Source organism: Arachis stenosperma, chromosome 6 (genome assembly GCF_014773155.1).
Source record: "Arachis stenosperma cultivar V10309 chromosome 6, arast.V10309.gnm1.PFL2, whole genome shotgun sequence".
Taxonomy (NCBI): Eukaryota; Viridiplantae; Streptophyta; class Magnoliopsida; order Fabales; family Fabaceae; genus Arachis; species Arachis stenosperma.
The window spans coordinates 82288101-82303570 of NC_080382.1; the positions used below are offsets into that span (position 1 = coordinate 82288101).

At 38.8% G+C, this 15470-nt stretch overlaps 1 non-coding gene across 1 annotated transcript; it reads right to left on the bottom strand.

Moving 5' to 3' along the window:
• Positions 1 to 15102: 15102 nt before the first annotated feature.
• On the bottom strand, positions 15103 to 15206 carry LOC130937114 (small nucleolar RNA R71). Its single transcript, XR_009068347.1, has one exon. It is a non-coding gene; the product is annotated as a small nucleolar RNA R71 (small nucleolar RNA).
• Positions 15207 to 15470: the final 264 nt, after the last annotated feature.

A 15470-nucleotide genomic window follows, 5' to 3' on the forward strand; every position in this document is an offset into this window, starting at 1 on the left:
AGGGCAAGGAAGTAAAATTTTTGGTGTTTAAGGGGTTATTTGGTAATTTCTGAAAGTTAGGGTGGTTGAAGTAGAAATATTAAAAGTTACTGGGGTAAAAAGTGAATTTTAAAGGTTAAAGGTTAAAGTAAAGTTAATTTTCGAAAATTAATGATAAAATAATAAATAATAATAAAATATTAAATAATAATATTTAATTAAAAATAATATTTTAATAAAAAATAATAAAATAATGCAGAAAAGGCAGTTTTCTGTAAAAGCTTTAGAAAGACAACTTTAAGTGCAGAATCTCATAATTACCTTCATAAAACACTTAGGGAGTGGTAATAACATGTTAGTGAGGAAAAGATAAAGAAAAGATAAAGGTTGAAGAAAATATAAAAGTCAAAGAAAAAGTCTGTAAAGTTTTAACAACAGAGAAACAGACAGAGACTAGTGAACAAACTAGGGCAACATAGTTGGTTCTTGATTTGCGAATAGGGTTAGGTATTATATGAAAAGTTAAACTGTTTCAGTATAGACTTAATGAACCTATACTTGGGGCAGGCTAACTAATCATATCGAAATTTACATAAGCTTTAAATACATACGTTAAACAGAGAAATCAGAACAGAGTAAAGAAATACAGAGAACAGAGTAACCAGAGCAGAATAAAGGGATACAGAGAAAAGAGTAACCAGAGCAAAGTAAAAAGACAAAGAGAAAAGAGTAATGTGATAAAGAGAAATAGTTTGAGTTACGATGTTGAAGAAGTAAAAGCTGTAAAGTTTGTATAGCATGATTGAACAGAGAAAGAAAGAGGTACTGCATAAGAATGTGAAAGTGACGATGATAATGAGAATGATTATGTGATGATCTGCTGTGTGAAGGCAGTCAGATAGATGGTGGTACGACCACTGAGAGTGCTTTCCTGGGATACTTAGCTATAATGCTATTCTGTAAGTCAGAGGACTCTTACAGAGGTATCGAGAACACATGACTAGCATATACTCCTGTAAGTCAAAGGACTCTTACAGTGAGAGTGTGTGTATGCTCTTGTAAGTCAAAGGACTCTTACAGAGAGTGTGTTGGGCAGATATAAGTTAACTAGCTCCGCCATGCAAGTCAAAGGACTCTTGCAGTGGGTTGCTAGTGCCGCCCTGCAAGTCAAAGGACTCTTGCAGTGGTTTGCCTCACAAGTCAAAGGACTCTTGCGAGGGACATTGCCAACAGGAAAGCCTTACCTGGTCAGAGGACTCCGGGTAACGTCGGGAGCGGGTATGTAACCGACAAATGAGCTCATTACCTGCACTAGGGCTAGACATGCATCATACTTGGTTGTGCATTCTCTCTATTATGATTGTTGCATGAATGTATGCTTTCTCTGTTTGTATTCTATTCTCTGTGTTTGTGTCTGTGTTTTACTTTCTTGTATTCTTCTGTTTGTGATCTTTTTCTGATTTCACTATTTTCTCTATTTATCTGTCTTCTGTTTGCTACTTCTCTATATTCTATTATTAGTCTGCTAAACAACACAAAATTAATGACTGTTTACTACTTCTCTGTATTTTGTTATTAGTCTGCTAAACAACACAAAATTAATGAACGTAACTAATAACCCCGACCCTACTAAGAACTCCCCAGTTCTTACCCCTTCTCTCTCCCTTCCCCCTTCAGATGGAAGTAAGAGTACCTTACCGTAGTTTGCTGATGATCGTTCGCAAGAAGAGGATTCTGCTCTAGATAGTTTTCTGAGTCTAGGGTGAATATCGTTCTCTGTTTATATGTACATACTGTGAAACCAACCAACGTCTACACCCCGTTCGTATGCGCACTTTAACCTAAATCCTGTGTACGAGACTCCCGTTGTGTGGCTACTTGATGAGGTACCAGAGGGACGTCCTATGGCAATGTCTGATCGTGCAGAGGAATAGCAGATGATGTCCTACCTTTGGTGACGTTCACCTGACTTGAGTTTTGAAGACTTAGAACGTACTTTCCCTCGCTTTAGTAGGTTAGAGGGACTAGGCGAGCATAGAGTCTAGGCTAGCTTGGGTGCCAGCTTAGGGACTTCTTGAACAGGTCAGGACCTGGGATGTTGTATGTATATATATGTATATAGTTATTATCTAGCCATATCTAGGGGTGTTCTAACTAAAAGTCTATACTTAAATAAAAGTTGGATCACTAAATGTTGTTGACTGCTTGTGATGTATTTATGTGTAGTTGTTTATAACCGTTTTATCTGTTATTATTTGTGAATTGATTATGAATGATACCGTTTGTTAATCCAAATGTTTTTTTAAAAAGAAAAGTACCTCGCAAATTAACTACATTTTTAACAACGAATCAGGCTCATATGATAAATAATAGATAATAATTAGGAAGACAAGTTGGTAGCGCTCAGTTTCTAGTATGATCATGACGTACAAGAAATTGGGTCGTTACAAAAAGCAATGCTTTTACCACACCAAACTTAAAATATTTGCACGTCCTCGAGGAAAAGAGGAAGGAAAGATGTAAAAGAAGAAGAAAATGGAGGAGATGGAAGGTGTATGTGTTTCGGCCAAGGGAAGGGGAAGGTGTGTATGATGTGTGAAAATGAAGGAGTGAATAGGGGTATTTATAGGAAAAGGGAAGGAGAGTGGCCGAAAGGTTTGGGTGGGTTTGGGAGGGAAATGGTTTTGAATTTTGAAGGTAGGTGGGGGTGGGTTTTTTGGGGGAAGAGTTAAGGAAGTGATTGGTGAAGGGTATTTGGGGAAGAGATATGGAGGTGATTGGTGAAGGGTATTTGGGGAAGGGTGTTGTAGAAAGGTGTGAAGAGGAGAGAGAGTGAGTTGAGGTTGGTGGGGATCTTGTGGCATCCACAGATCCTGAGGGGTCAAGGAATTTTCATCCCTGCTCCAATTGGGCGTTCAAAACGCCTTAGAGGGCAATTCTGGTGTTTAAACGCCAGTCTGCTGCCCTGTTCTGGCATTTAAACGCCAATTTTCCTTCCTATTCTGGCGTCTAAATGCCAGTTTGTTGCCCTGTTTTGGCGTTTAAATGCCAGTAAGTCCTTCCTCCAGGGTATGCTATTTTCAATGCTGTTTTTTTATTTTTTTTTCTTTATTTTTGTAATTGTCTTTGTGACTTAACATGATCATCAACCTAAAAGAAAACAAAATAATATAGATAAAATTAAAATAAAATTGGGTTGTCTCCCAATAAGTGCTTCTTTAATGTCAATAGCTTGACAGTGAACTCTCATGGAGTCTCACAGATGATCAGAGTATGGTTGAGATCTCTCAACACCAAACTTAGAGTTTGGTTGTGGCCTCCCAACACCAAACTTAGAGTTTGAATGTGGGGGCTCTGTTTGACTCTGTATTGGGAGCAACTCTTCATGCTTACTCTCCATGGTTACAGATGGAGAACCTTGAGTCTTTACTACAAGGCATTCTTCATTCACATGAAGGATCAACTCTCCTCTGTCAACATCAATCACAACTCTTGTTGTGGCTAGGAAGGGTCTTCCAAGGATGATGGATTCATCCTCATCCCTCCTAGTGTCTAGGATTATGAAATCAGCAGGGAAGTAAAGGCCTTCAACCTTCACTAGCACGTCCTCTACTAGTCCATAAGCCTTTTTCATAGATTTATCTGCCATCTCCAATGAGAATTTGGCAGCCTGTACCTCATAAATTTCCAGTTTCTCCATTACAGAGAGTGACATAATGTTTATCCCTGACCCCAGGTCACACAGAGTTTTTTCAAAGGTCATGGTGCCTATGGTACAGGGTATTAAGAATTTACCAGGATCCTGTTTCTTTTGAGGTAAATTTTGCTGAACCAATGTATTCAGTTCATTGGTGAGCAAGGGAGGCTCTTCCTCCTAAGTCTCATTACCAAATAGCTTGGCATTCAGCTTCATGATTGCTCCTAAATATTGGGTAACTTGCCCTTCATCAATGTCTTCATCCTCTTCAGAAGATGAATAGTTATTAGAGCTCATGAATGGTAAAAAGAGGTCCAAGGGAATCTCTATGGTCTCTGTATGAGTCTCAGATTCCTTTGGTTCCTCATTAGGGTATTCCTTACTGGCCACTGGACATTCCCAGAGGTCTTCCTCATTGGGATTCACGTCCTCCTCCTCCTTTAAGGTTTCGGCCATGTTGATTATATCAATGGCCTTGCACTCTCCTTTGGGATTCTCTTCTGTATTGCTTTAGGAGAAGTTTCAGTAACCCTTTTACTCAGCTGGCCCACTTGTGCCTCTAAATTTCTAATGGAGGATCTTGTTTCAGTCATGAAACTAAGAGTGGCCTTAGATAGATCAGAGACTATGTTTGCTAAGCTAGAAAGATTCTACTCAGAATGCTCTGTCTACTGCTGAGATGATGATGGGAAAGGTTTGCTATTGCTAAACCTGTTTCTTCCACCATTGTTATTATTGAAGCCTTGCTTCTGTTGATCCTTCCATGAAAAATTTGGATGATTTTTCCATGAAGGATTATAGGTGTTGCCAAAGGCTTCACCCATGTAATTCACCTCTGCCATTGCAGGGATCTCAGGATCATAAGCTTCTTCTTCAGAAGATGCTTCTTTAGCACTGTTGGATGCATTTTGTAATCCATTCAGACTCTGAGAAATCATATTGACTTGTTGGGTTAATATTTTGTTCTGAGCCAGTATGGCATTCAGAGCATCAATTTCAAGAACTCCTCTCTTTTGAGGCGTCCCATTACTCACAGGATTCCTCTCAGAGGTATACATGAATTGGTTATTTGCAACCATTTCAATAAGTTCCTGAGCTTCTACATGCGTTTTCTTTAGGTGAATGGATCCACCTGCAGAGTGGTCCAGTGACATCTTGGAAAATTCAGACAGACCATCATAAAATATATCTAATGTGGTGCATTCTGAAAGCATGTCAGAATGACACTTTTTGTTCAGTTGCTTGTATCTTTCCCAAGCTTCATGGAGGGACTCACCATCTTTTTGTCTGAAGGTCTGAACATCCACTCTAAGCTTGCTCAACTTTTGAGGAGGAAAGAACTTGGCTAAGAAATCCGTGACCAGCTTATCCCAAGAGTCCAGGCTATCTCTAGGTTGTGAGTCCAACCATATTCTAGCTCTGTCCCTTATAGCAAAAGGGAAAAGCATAAGCTTGTAGACCTCATGATCAACTCCATTGGTCTTAACAGTATCACAGACCTACAAGAACTCAATTAAAACTGAAAAGGGTCTTCTGATGGTAGTCCATGACACTTGCAGTTCTGTTGCAGTAGAGAAACTAATTGAGGCTTTAGCTCAAAATTGTTTGCTCGTATGGCAGGGATTGAGATGCTTCTTCCATAGAAGTTGGAAGTTGGTGTAGTAAAATCACCAAGCATCTTCCTTGCATTGTTGTTTGGTTTGGCCATAATTGTTTCTTTTGCTGCTTCCTTTTTGAAAATTTCAGTGAGGTCCTCTTCAAAGTTTTGTGCTTTAGCTGCTCTTAGCTTCCTCTTCAGAGTCCTTTCAGGTTCAGGATCAGCTTCAACCAGTATTCCTTTATCTTTGTTCTTGCTCATATGAAAGAGAAAAAACAAAGAAAATATGGAATCCTCTATGTCACAGTATAGAGATTCCTTGAGGTGTCAGAGGAAAACAAGAATTGAAGGATGAGGTAGGTAAGAAAGAATTCAAACATACAAAGAGAGATGGAGTTCGAATTTACAATGGAGGAGGAATGTTAGTGTTTAAATAGAAAAAAATAAGAGAGGGGAGAGAATTTTCGAAAATAAAAAGAATAAAATTTAAAATAAATTTTTGAAAAATTGGTTGTGGTTTTCAAAAATTAAGACTGAGAAGGTGGTTTTGAAAAAGATAAGAAATAAAGTTGAAAAAGATATGACTTAAAAAGATATGGTTGAAAAGATAAAATTAACAAGATTTGACTTTTTTAAAAAGTTAATGACTTGATTAACAAGAAACTAAAAGATATGATTCCAAATTTCAAATATTGAATCTCTCTTAACAAGAAAGTAACAAACTTGAAATTTTTTGAATCAAGATTTTTGAAAATATGAGGAAAGGATTTGATTTTTGAAAAAGATATGTTTGAAAAGATATGATTTTGAAAAAGATATGATTGAAAATATTTGATTTGAAAAAGATTTGATTTAAAAAAAATATGAAGATTTGAAAAAGATTTGATTTGAAAACAAAATTCCTCTCCTTGTATCATCCTGGCGTTAAACGCCCAGGAGCTGCATGTTTTGGGCGTTTAACGCCCAATTGCTGCATGGTTTGGGCGTTTAAACGCCCAGCCAGGTACCCTGGCTGGCGTTTAAACGCCAGTTTTCCTTCTTCACTGGGCGTTTTGAACGCCCAGCTTTTTCTCTGTAATTCCTCTACTTTATGTTCTTGGATCTTCATTTTGCTAAATCCTTTATTCAAGAAGATATGTTTTCAATTTTGAAAAACAACAAAATGAGTCAAAACATATAATTCTTGGATCAAAACACATGATATATGCAAGAACATTATGAACACCAAGAACAATCTTGAAAATTAAGATGAACATCAAGAACTCAGTTTTCTTAATAAAAGAAAACACGGAGGACACCAAACTTAGAACTTTCTCATGTTTGGACCATATGAATGCAAGAATGCATATGTAGAACATCATGCAGTGCAAATCAATAAATCATGAAGATCAAACAAGGCAATTCATCAAGAACCACTTGAAGACCATCAAGAACACAATGCAAGTGTTTCAAAAATTGCAAGACAATTAAAATCATGCAACTGACACCAAACTTAAAATTTGGCCCTAAATTCAATCAAAACCCATGAAATATTTTTGAGTTTTTATGATTTTATGAATTTTTTGGGTTTTTTTTTTTGAAAATATCTTTTTGGAAAAATGAAAACAAATAAAAAACTTTTGAAAGATTTTTGAAAACTTTTTGAAAAGAAAATAAAAATTACCTAATCTGAGCAACAAAATGAACCGTCAGTTGTCCAAACTCGAACAATCCCCGGCAATGGTGCCAAAAACTTGGTGCACGAAATTATGATCTCAATGGCGCCAACAACTTGGTACGGACAATTGTAATCTCAACTCTTTTTCACAACTTCGCACAACTAACCAGCAAGTGCACTGGGTCGTCCAAGTAATAAACCTTACGTGAGTAAAGGTCGATCCCACGGAGATTGTCGGCTTGAAGCAAGCTATGGTCACCTTGTAAATCTCAGTCAGACGGATTCAAATGGTTATGGAGTTTTAATAATTAAAAGATAAATAAACAGAAAATAAAGATAGAGATACTTATGTAAATCATTGTTGGGAATTTCAGATAAGTGTATGGAGATGCTTTATCCCTCTTGAATCTCTGCTTTCCTACTGCCTTCATCCAATCCTTCATACTCCTTTCTATGGCAAGCTGTATGTAGGGCGTCACCGTTATCAATGGCTACTTCCCATCCTCTCAGTGAAAAAGGTCCTCTATGGTTTCCTGCATGGCTAATCAGCTGTTGGTTCTCGATCATGTAAGAATAGGATTTACTATCCTTTTGCGTCTATCACCACGCCCTACAGTCGCGAGTTTGAAGCTCGTCACAGTCATCCCATCCCAGATCCTACTCGGAATACCACAGATAAGGTTTAGACTTTCCAGATCTCAAGACTGCTGCCAATGGATTCTAGCTTATACCACGAAGACTCTGATCTCACGAAATGGAAGGCTCTGTTGTCAGGAGAGGCAACCATGCGTCGTGGACCAGGAATCCAAGATATACACACTCTAGCTTTCGCAGGTAGAATAGAAGTGTTTGTCAAGCACGCGTTCATAAGTGAGAATAGTGATGAGCGTCACGAATCATCACATTCATCAGGTTGAAGTACGAATGAATATCTTAGAATAAGAATACGCATGAATTGTATTGAAACAAGTAGTAATTGCATTAATACTCGAGGAACAGCAGAGCTCCACACCCTTAATCTATGGTGTGTAGAAACTCCACCGATGAAAATACATAAGTGATAAAGGTCCAGGCATGGCCGTGAGGCCAGCCCCAAATGTCTAAGATTGCATAAACAGATCAAAGATAGATACCAAGTTTCCTAATACAATAGTAAAAAGTTCTATTTATAATGAAACTAGCCACTAGGGTTTACAGAATTGAATAAATAGTGCAGAAATCCACTTCCGGGGCCTACTTGGTGTGTGCTTGGGCTGAGCATTGAGCTTTACACATGTAGAGGCTTCTCTTGGAGTTAAATGCCAGCTTTTATGCCAGTTTGGGTGTTTAACTCTGGTTTGTAACGTGTTTCTGGAGTTTAACTTCAGAATAGGGCAGAGAATGGGCGTTTGAACGCCAGTTTGCGTCATCAAAACTCGAGCAAAGTAATGACTATTATATATTGCTGGAAAGCTCTAAATGTCTACTTTCCAACGCAATTGAGAGTGCGCCATTAGAAGTTCTGTAACTCCAGAAATTCCACTTCTAGTTCAGAGAGGTCAGAATCCAATAGCATCTGCAGTCCTTTTTCAGCCTCTGAATCAGATTTGTGCTCAGGTCCCTTAATTTCAGCCAGAAAATGCCTGAAATCACAGAAAAAAACACAAACTCATACTAAAATCCAGAAATATGAATTTTTCATAAAAACTAATAAAAATATCCCAAAAAGTAGCTAGATCCTACTAAAAACTACCTAAAAACAATGTCAAAAAGCGTATAAATTATCCACTCATCAGCGCCCAAGGAGCAGAGACTAGCATCCAAACGCCCAAAGAGGACCCCCTAGCCAGCGTTCAACACCCTAGAGGCCTCATAGCACGTGGATCTCATCAAAGTTCAGCCCAAACACTCACTAAGTGGGCCCCAGAAGTGGATTTTAGCACTAAAAAGTCTGTTTTACCCTTACGAATCATTATTTTAGTATTTAAAGTAGAAGATCACTCTTTCTTAAGAGAGCTTCGCGCATCATTCAGCATATTTTCATTTTACACATTGTATTCTCCTATCAGTATGAGTTTCTAAACCTCCTAGGTTGAGGGGGAGCCCTGTTGATTCCTATGAATTAATAAAAGTATTACTGTTTCTCTTCGATCCATGTTTGATTTAATTCTAAGATATATACTCGTTCTTCAACATTGTGAATAGGATGATCAGTGACAATCAGCTTTGTTAATCATACTAGGATCACGTGCCTGACAACCACCCGTGTCTACTTGGGTTCGTGTGAATACATGACTGGAAAGCGCGAACCGCCAGCTTGATTATACATCGCTCAGACGGCTAATCTACGACTTCGTTGGGGGCTTATCGAGACACTAGTTCAGCCAATTTTTGGAGAGATTAGGGTCTCTGTGGTAGAGTTTATAACCCAAAGAAGTAGCATTCTCTGATTCGGAAGATCCGACCTTGTCTGTGGCATTTTGACTAGGATTGCCAAGAAAATAAACTGCTAGAGCTTCACCGTTGTTCAGATTGGATGACCACGGCCAATGGCGTTTGATCTGAAATAGAGGAGATTGATGACCACGGACAATGGCGTTGATCACTCATATTTAGAAAGTTAATTCAAAAAAACAAAGCAACTCCAATCCTTAACCATATTCCTGTTATTGATTGCCCTCTTCTCAATCCAACAACCTTCTGAGTCGCCTGACTAAGACCTGTAAGATAACCATAGCTTTTTTCAAACCTCAATCCTCGTGGAATCGACCCTAATTCACTCAGGTATTACTTAGATGACCCACTGCACTTGCTAGTACAGCTGTACAGAGTGTGGGGATTCGTGCACCAAGTTTTTGGCGCTGTTGCCGGGGATTGTTCAACTTTGGACAAACTAACGGATTGTCTTGCTCCATAGATCAGGTAATTTTTATTTGTGTCAAATCTTCAAGTTTGGTGTCTTATTGTTTTTCTTTTAATTTTCAAAAATTTATGTTTGGTTTTCTAAAAATTTTAAGTTTCGTGTTGGAAAAGCATAGCTTTTTCCTTTCCATTACCATTCATGGCACCCAAGGTTGGAGAACCATCTAGAAAGAGAAAACGAAAGGCAGTAGCCTCCATCTCTGAATCTTGGGAGATGGAGAGATTCATCACCAAAGCCCACCAAGACTACTTCTATGAAGTAGTGGCAGAGAAGAACATGATCCCTGAGGTCCCTTTCAAACTAAAGAAGAATGAGTATCCAGAAATCCGAAGAGAGATTCGGAGAAGAGGTTGGAAAGTCCTAACCAGTCCCATTCAGGATGTTGGGATTTTAATGGTGCAAGAGTTCTATGCTAATGCATGGGTTACTAAAACCATCACAGTAGTGTGAACCCAAATCCAAAAAATTAGAACACCATGGTCCGAGGGAGAATCTTAGGTTTCAGCCCGGAAAGTGTGAGGTTGGTGTTCAACGTGCCTTTGATGCAAGGAGATCCATATCCTTACACTAGGAGAGTCAATTTTGATCATAGATTGGATCAAGTGCTCTCAAATATCTGTGTGGAAGGAGCACAGTGGAAAAAGGATTCCCAAGGCAAGCCTATTCAACTAAGAAGGCTTTACCTAAAGCCCAAAGCTAGAGGATAGTTGGAATTTATCCAACGTTCTATCATCCCCCACTAGCAACCAGTCAGAAGTGACTGTTGATATAGCTATCATGATCCATTGCATCATGATTGGATGTGAGGTGGAAGTACATGAGGTGATTCCTTAAGAACTACACAAGATAGCTGAGAAGCCTTCCACCAATGCAAGGTTGGCATTCCCATACCTCATCTGTCATTTATGCAATTCGGCTGAAATTGTCATGGTAGGAGATATCTCCATTGAGGAGGACAAGCCCATCACTTAGAAAAAGATAGAGAAAACTAGAGAGCATGCATAAGAGCATGTGCAGCCGCCTCAACATGAGATCCCTGAGATGCCTCAAGGAATGTATTTTCCTCCTCAAAGCTATTGGGATCAATGGCAGACTTCTCTTGGAAAACTAAGCACTAACATAGAGCAATTGTGGGTGGAGCATCAAGAGCATTCCATCACCCTCAATGAAATAAGAGAATATCAAAGATCGATTAGAGAAGATCAAAGCGCTTTGAGGGAATAACAACAGAGGCAAAGGACTGACATTGAAGAGATCAAACATCACATTGGATCATCAAGAAGGAGCACTACCCGCCACCATTAAAGGTGGATTCGTTCTCTTTTACCTCCTTTCCTTTTTATTATTTTTCTATTTTCGGTTATGTATTACCTGTTCTCTTGTTCTTGTTGCATAATCATTTACATTGATGTCTTAAAGATGTAGAATGTTCCATATATCTCTCATCTTGCTTAAAAGAAAATTTTATTTAAAAATAATTAAGAGATACATGAATTTCAAGTTTGAAATAAGAATAGTTCAATTATTTTGATGTGGTGGCATTGCTTTCAGTTTCTGAATGTATGAATAAACAGTACGTATTTGAAGTTGGAATTTTAGAATGTTGGCTCTTGAAAGAATGATGTAAAAGGAAAAGTATTATTGGCAATTTGAAAAATCCAAAAATTGATTCTTGAAGCAAGAAAAAGCAGCAAAAATAAAAAGAAAAAGCATGTTGCAAAAGAAAAAATAAAATATGCATGCAAAAAGAAAAAAATGGCCGAAAAAAATAAAAAGCAGAAAAATCCATTACTGCCCAAAAATGCAGGAAAATGAGGGCAGATTGAAAAAGCCAATAACCCTTTAAACCAAAAGGCAAGGGTAAAAGGATCCAAGGCTTTGAGCATCAGTGGATAGGAGGGCCTAAAGGAATAAAATCCTGGTCTAAGCGGCTCAACCAAGCTGTCCAAAACCATGTGCTTATGGCATGAAGGTGTCAAGTGAAAAGCTTGAGACTGAGCAGTTAAAGTCGTGATTCAAAGCAAAAAGAGTGTGCTTAAGAACTCTGGACACCTCTATCTAGGGATTCTAGCAATGCTGAATCACAATCCAAAAGGGTTCACCCAGTTAAAGTATCTGTGGCATTTATGTATCTGGTGGTAATACTTAAAAACAAAGTGCTTAGGGTAACGGCCAAAACTCCGAAAGCTTGATGCCAGGGCATCTTGGCCAGTTTCACTGACCTTTTCTTTACTATTTTAGGGTAGTTTCATGCATTTTCTTAGTAAATAAGCAAGTTTTGGGTTAAAATACACTTACATCTTGATTCAAGCAAACATTGTGAACTTTACATGATTTCATGAGAATTATGCAGGAATTGAATGATAAAATGGATGATGCATGATCTCATGACATGGAACAGAGCATTGATGCACCCTGTTTGTTTGATTTCAGGACAAAGGAAGCAAAGAACAGCCACGTTAGCCTCACTAACGTGACCACTAACGTGGAATGGGAGCAAGCTTGCAGCGTTAGTGGAAAAGTTATCATCAATAATGCCTTCGAAAGCCATCATATCCCACGTTAGTTGCCATGTTAGTTACTTTAACGTGGAAGGAAAGGGAAGCTCCAACGTTAGTGGTAAAAGTAAACACCACTAACATTCCAAAAGGCCACACAAAGCCACGTTAAGAGTCACGTTAATCCAATTAACGTGAACTCTAACGTGGAGTAAAGAAGAGATCACCAACGTTAGTGACACTCACCTTTGTCACTAACACTGGATCAGGCCAAGATTGCCTACGTTAATGGTCACGTTAAGACCACTAACGTGAATGGTAACGTGGAGCAAGGGATGATAGGCCAACGTTAATGACACTCACCTTTGTCATTAACGTTGGAGATGGCAAGCACACCCACGTTAGTGGTCACATTAATGCTATTAACGTGAAGCACTAACGTGGGAAGAAGGGGCGTTTTAAAGCGTTAGTGACAAAGGTAAGTGTCACTAACGCTCTCGAGCTTTGGCATGCCCACGTTAAGGGCCACGTTAGTTACACTAACGTGGATCATTAACGTGGGAAAGAGGGATAAGGAGCAGCGTTATTGGTAAAAGTGAGTGCCAATAACGTTTGCGAAGGGCCAAGAGGCTACGTTAGTGGTCACGTTAGTACCACTAACGTTGAAGTTAACGTGGATCAATTGTTTTGGAACGTTAGTGACAAAGTTATCGTTACTAACGCTTTCGAACCTAAGTTTACACCTAACGTTAACACCACTAACGTCCTAACTAACGTCCTATCATGCCTGACTCACATTCTTTCTGCAAGCAAAGCTGAGCCCATGGAAGACTGTAACTGCTTCAACTAAAGATCAAGGGCCCATATTCAAGACTTGAAGACTTAACTAGAAGATCAGAAGAGTAGTATATATAGGAAGTAGTTTTGAACTAGAAGGAGGCTGGGCATTATTGGGGACTACATTCTGTATATTTACTTTTCCTACAAATTCTAGTTTACTTTCAGAATGCACTCTTCTCTATCATCTTCCATTTTCAGAGCTATGAACAACTAAACCCCTTTTCATTGGGTTAGGGAGCTCTGTTGTAATTTGATGGATCAATTATAGTTTTCATTCTTCTTCCTCTTTCTTTTCTCTTGATTTACTAGAAAGCTTTCGATCTTAAATCAATTGGTTAGTTGTCTTGGAAAAGAAACTCTCCATAAATGGATCTCCTCTAAGCCTTGGAAAAGGGATGAGGAGATCATGCTAGAATTACTTTCTCATGTTGGACTGAATTGGGGTTTGGATGGATATAGTGACATGTAATCCTACCAATACTTTGATTTGGAAATACATGTGGTATAATCAATGACCATACTTCATCTCTTCTCATGAACAATTAAATCAAGGAATTGGGCAATTGTTCAAGCTTAGAGAGATTGGGTTGCCAAGGAATTGGGATCCAATCACTTAAGATTGCCAAGGAGATCAATGAATGAATTGATTGAGGAAGAGATGAGAATGAACTTGATCCGGAGAATGCAACATCTCCTAAGCCCAATGAATTCCCCATTTATGATCTTACCCATTCTCTTTACCTTCTGCCATTTACTTTTATGTTCATCTCCCCAAATCCCCATTTAAGATTCTGTAATTTACTTTCTGCAATTTACTTTCCGCCATTTATTTCCAGCATTTACATTTTCTATCATTTGCTTTCCCGCCATTTAATTTTTTGCAATTACCAACTCAACTTCTACTTAGCTCAACTAGAACATTCCTCCAATTAAAGTTGCTTGACCAATCAATCCCTGTGAGATTCGACCTCACTCTATTGTGAGTTTTTACTTGACGACAATTTGGTATACATGCCGAAGGGAAATTTGTTGAGAGACATGTTTTTGTGCATCAAGTTTATGGCGCCGTTGCCGGGGATTGATTTTGTATCGACAATGATTAAGTTGGAGGATAACTAGATTGAGCAATTTTCATTGTTTTGATTATTTCATCTTAGTCATTTACTTCCAGTTTAGCTATTTCGTTTCCGTTTTCTTTTTTCTTCATCTGTTTTCCTGGCCATCTACCATTTAGTTCACTAACCCACTAACTGTTTGATACACTGCACCACTCACACTAACAGCCATCCTAACAAGAGTAATTTCTTCATTTATTTTCTTTCTTGCTTTTTGCTCTGTTGGTTATATGACAGGTAGAAGAAGCGAAGCTTCAACTTCGTTTGATTCTGAACCTGAGAGGACCTTCCGTAGATTAAGGAGGGAAGCAAGAGGGAAGAGAGTCATTGGTGCTGAGGAAGAAGAGGAGTATTTTGAAATAGACATAGAGGAGAATATGGATAACCACCATGAAGAAGAAGCTCACAAGCATGCCAGAGAAGGCCCAATGAATCATGCTGGGCAAGAGAGAAGAGTTCTAGGCTCTTACCTCAACCCAAACCCAAGAAATTGTGGAAGTAGCATTTAAAAGCCAACCACACATGCCAATAACTTTGAACTAAAGCCCCAGCTCATCACCCTCGTTCAGAACAACTGTGCATTTGGAGGAAGCGCCCAAGAAGACCCCAATCAACATCTAACCACCTTCCTAAGGATATGTGATACTGTGAAGTCTAATGGCGTTCATCCTGACACCTATAGACTGCTTTTGTTTCCCTTTTCACTCAGGGATAAAGTATCTAAAGGCTGGAATTTTTCCCAAAGGAGAGTTTAACAACATGGGAAGATGTGGTGAACAAATTCTTGGCAAGATTCTACCCTCCTCAAAGAATCAACAGGTTAAGAGCTGAGTTACAAACCTTCAAGCAAGAAGATGGTGAAACTCTCTATGAGGCATAGGAGAGGTTTAAGGACTTAACCATAAGGTGCCCACCAGACATGTTCAATGAATGGGTGCAACTACACAATTTCTGTGAGGGTCTTTCTTATGAATCAAAGAAGGCAGTAGACCACTCATCTGGGAGATCTCTGAACAAGAAAAAGACCATTGAAGAAGCCACAGATGTCATCGAGGCTATAGCTGAGCATGACTACTTCTATGCTTCTGAAAGGAGCAACACTCGAGGAGTGATGGAGTTAAACCATATGAATGCACTGCTGGCTCAAAACAAGATGATCAACAAGTAGTTAACTGACCTTACCCA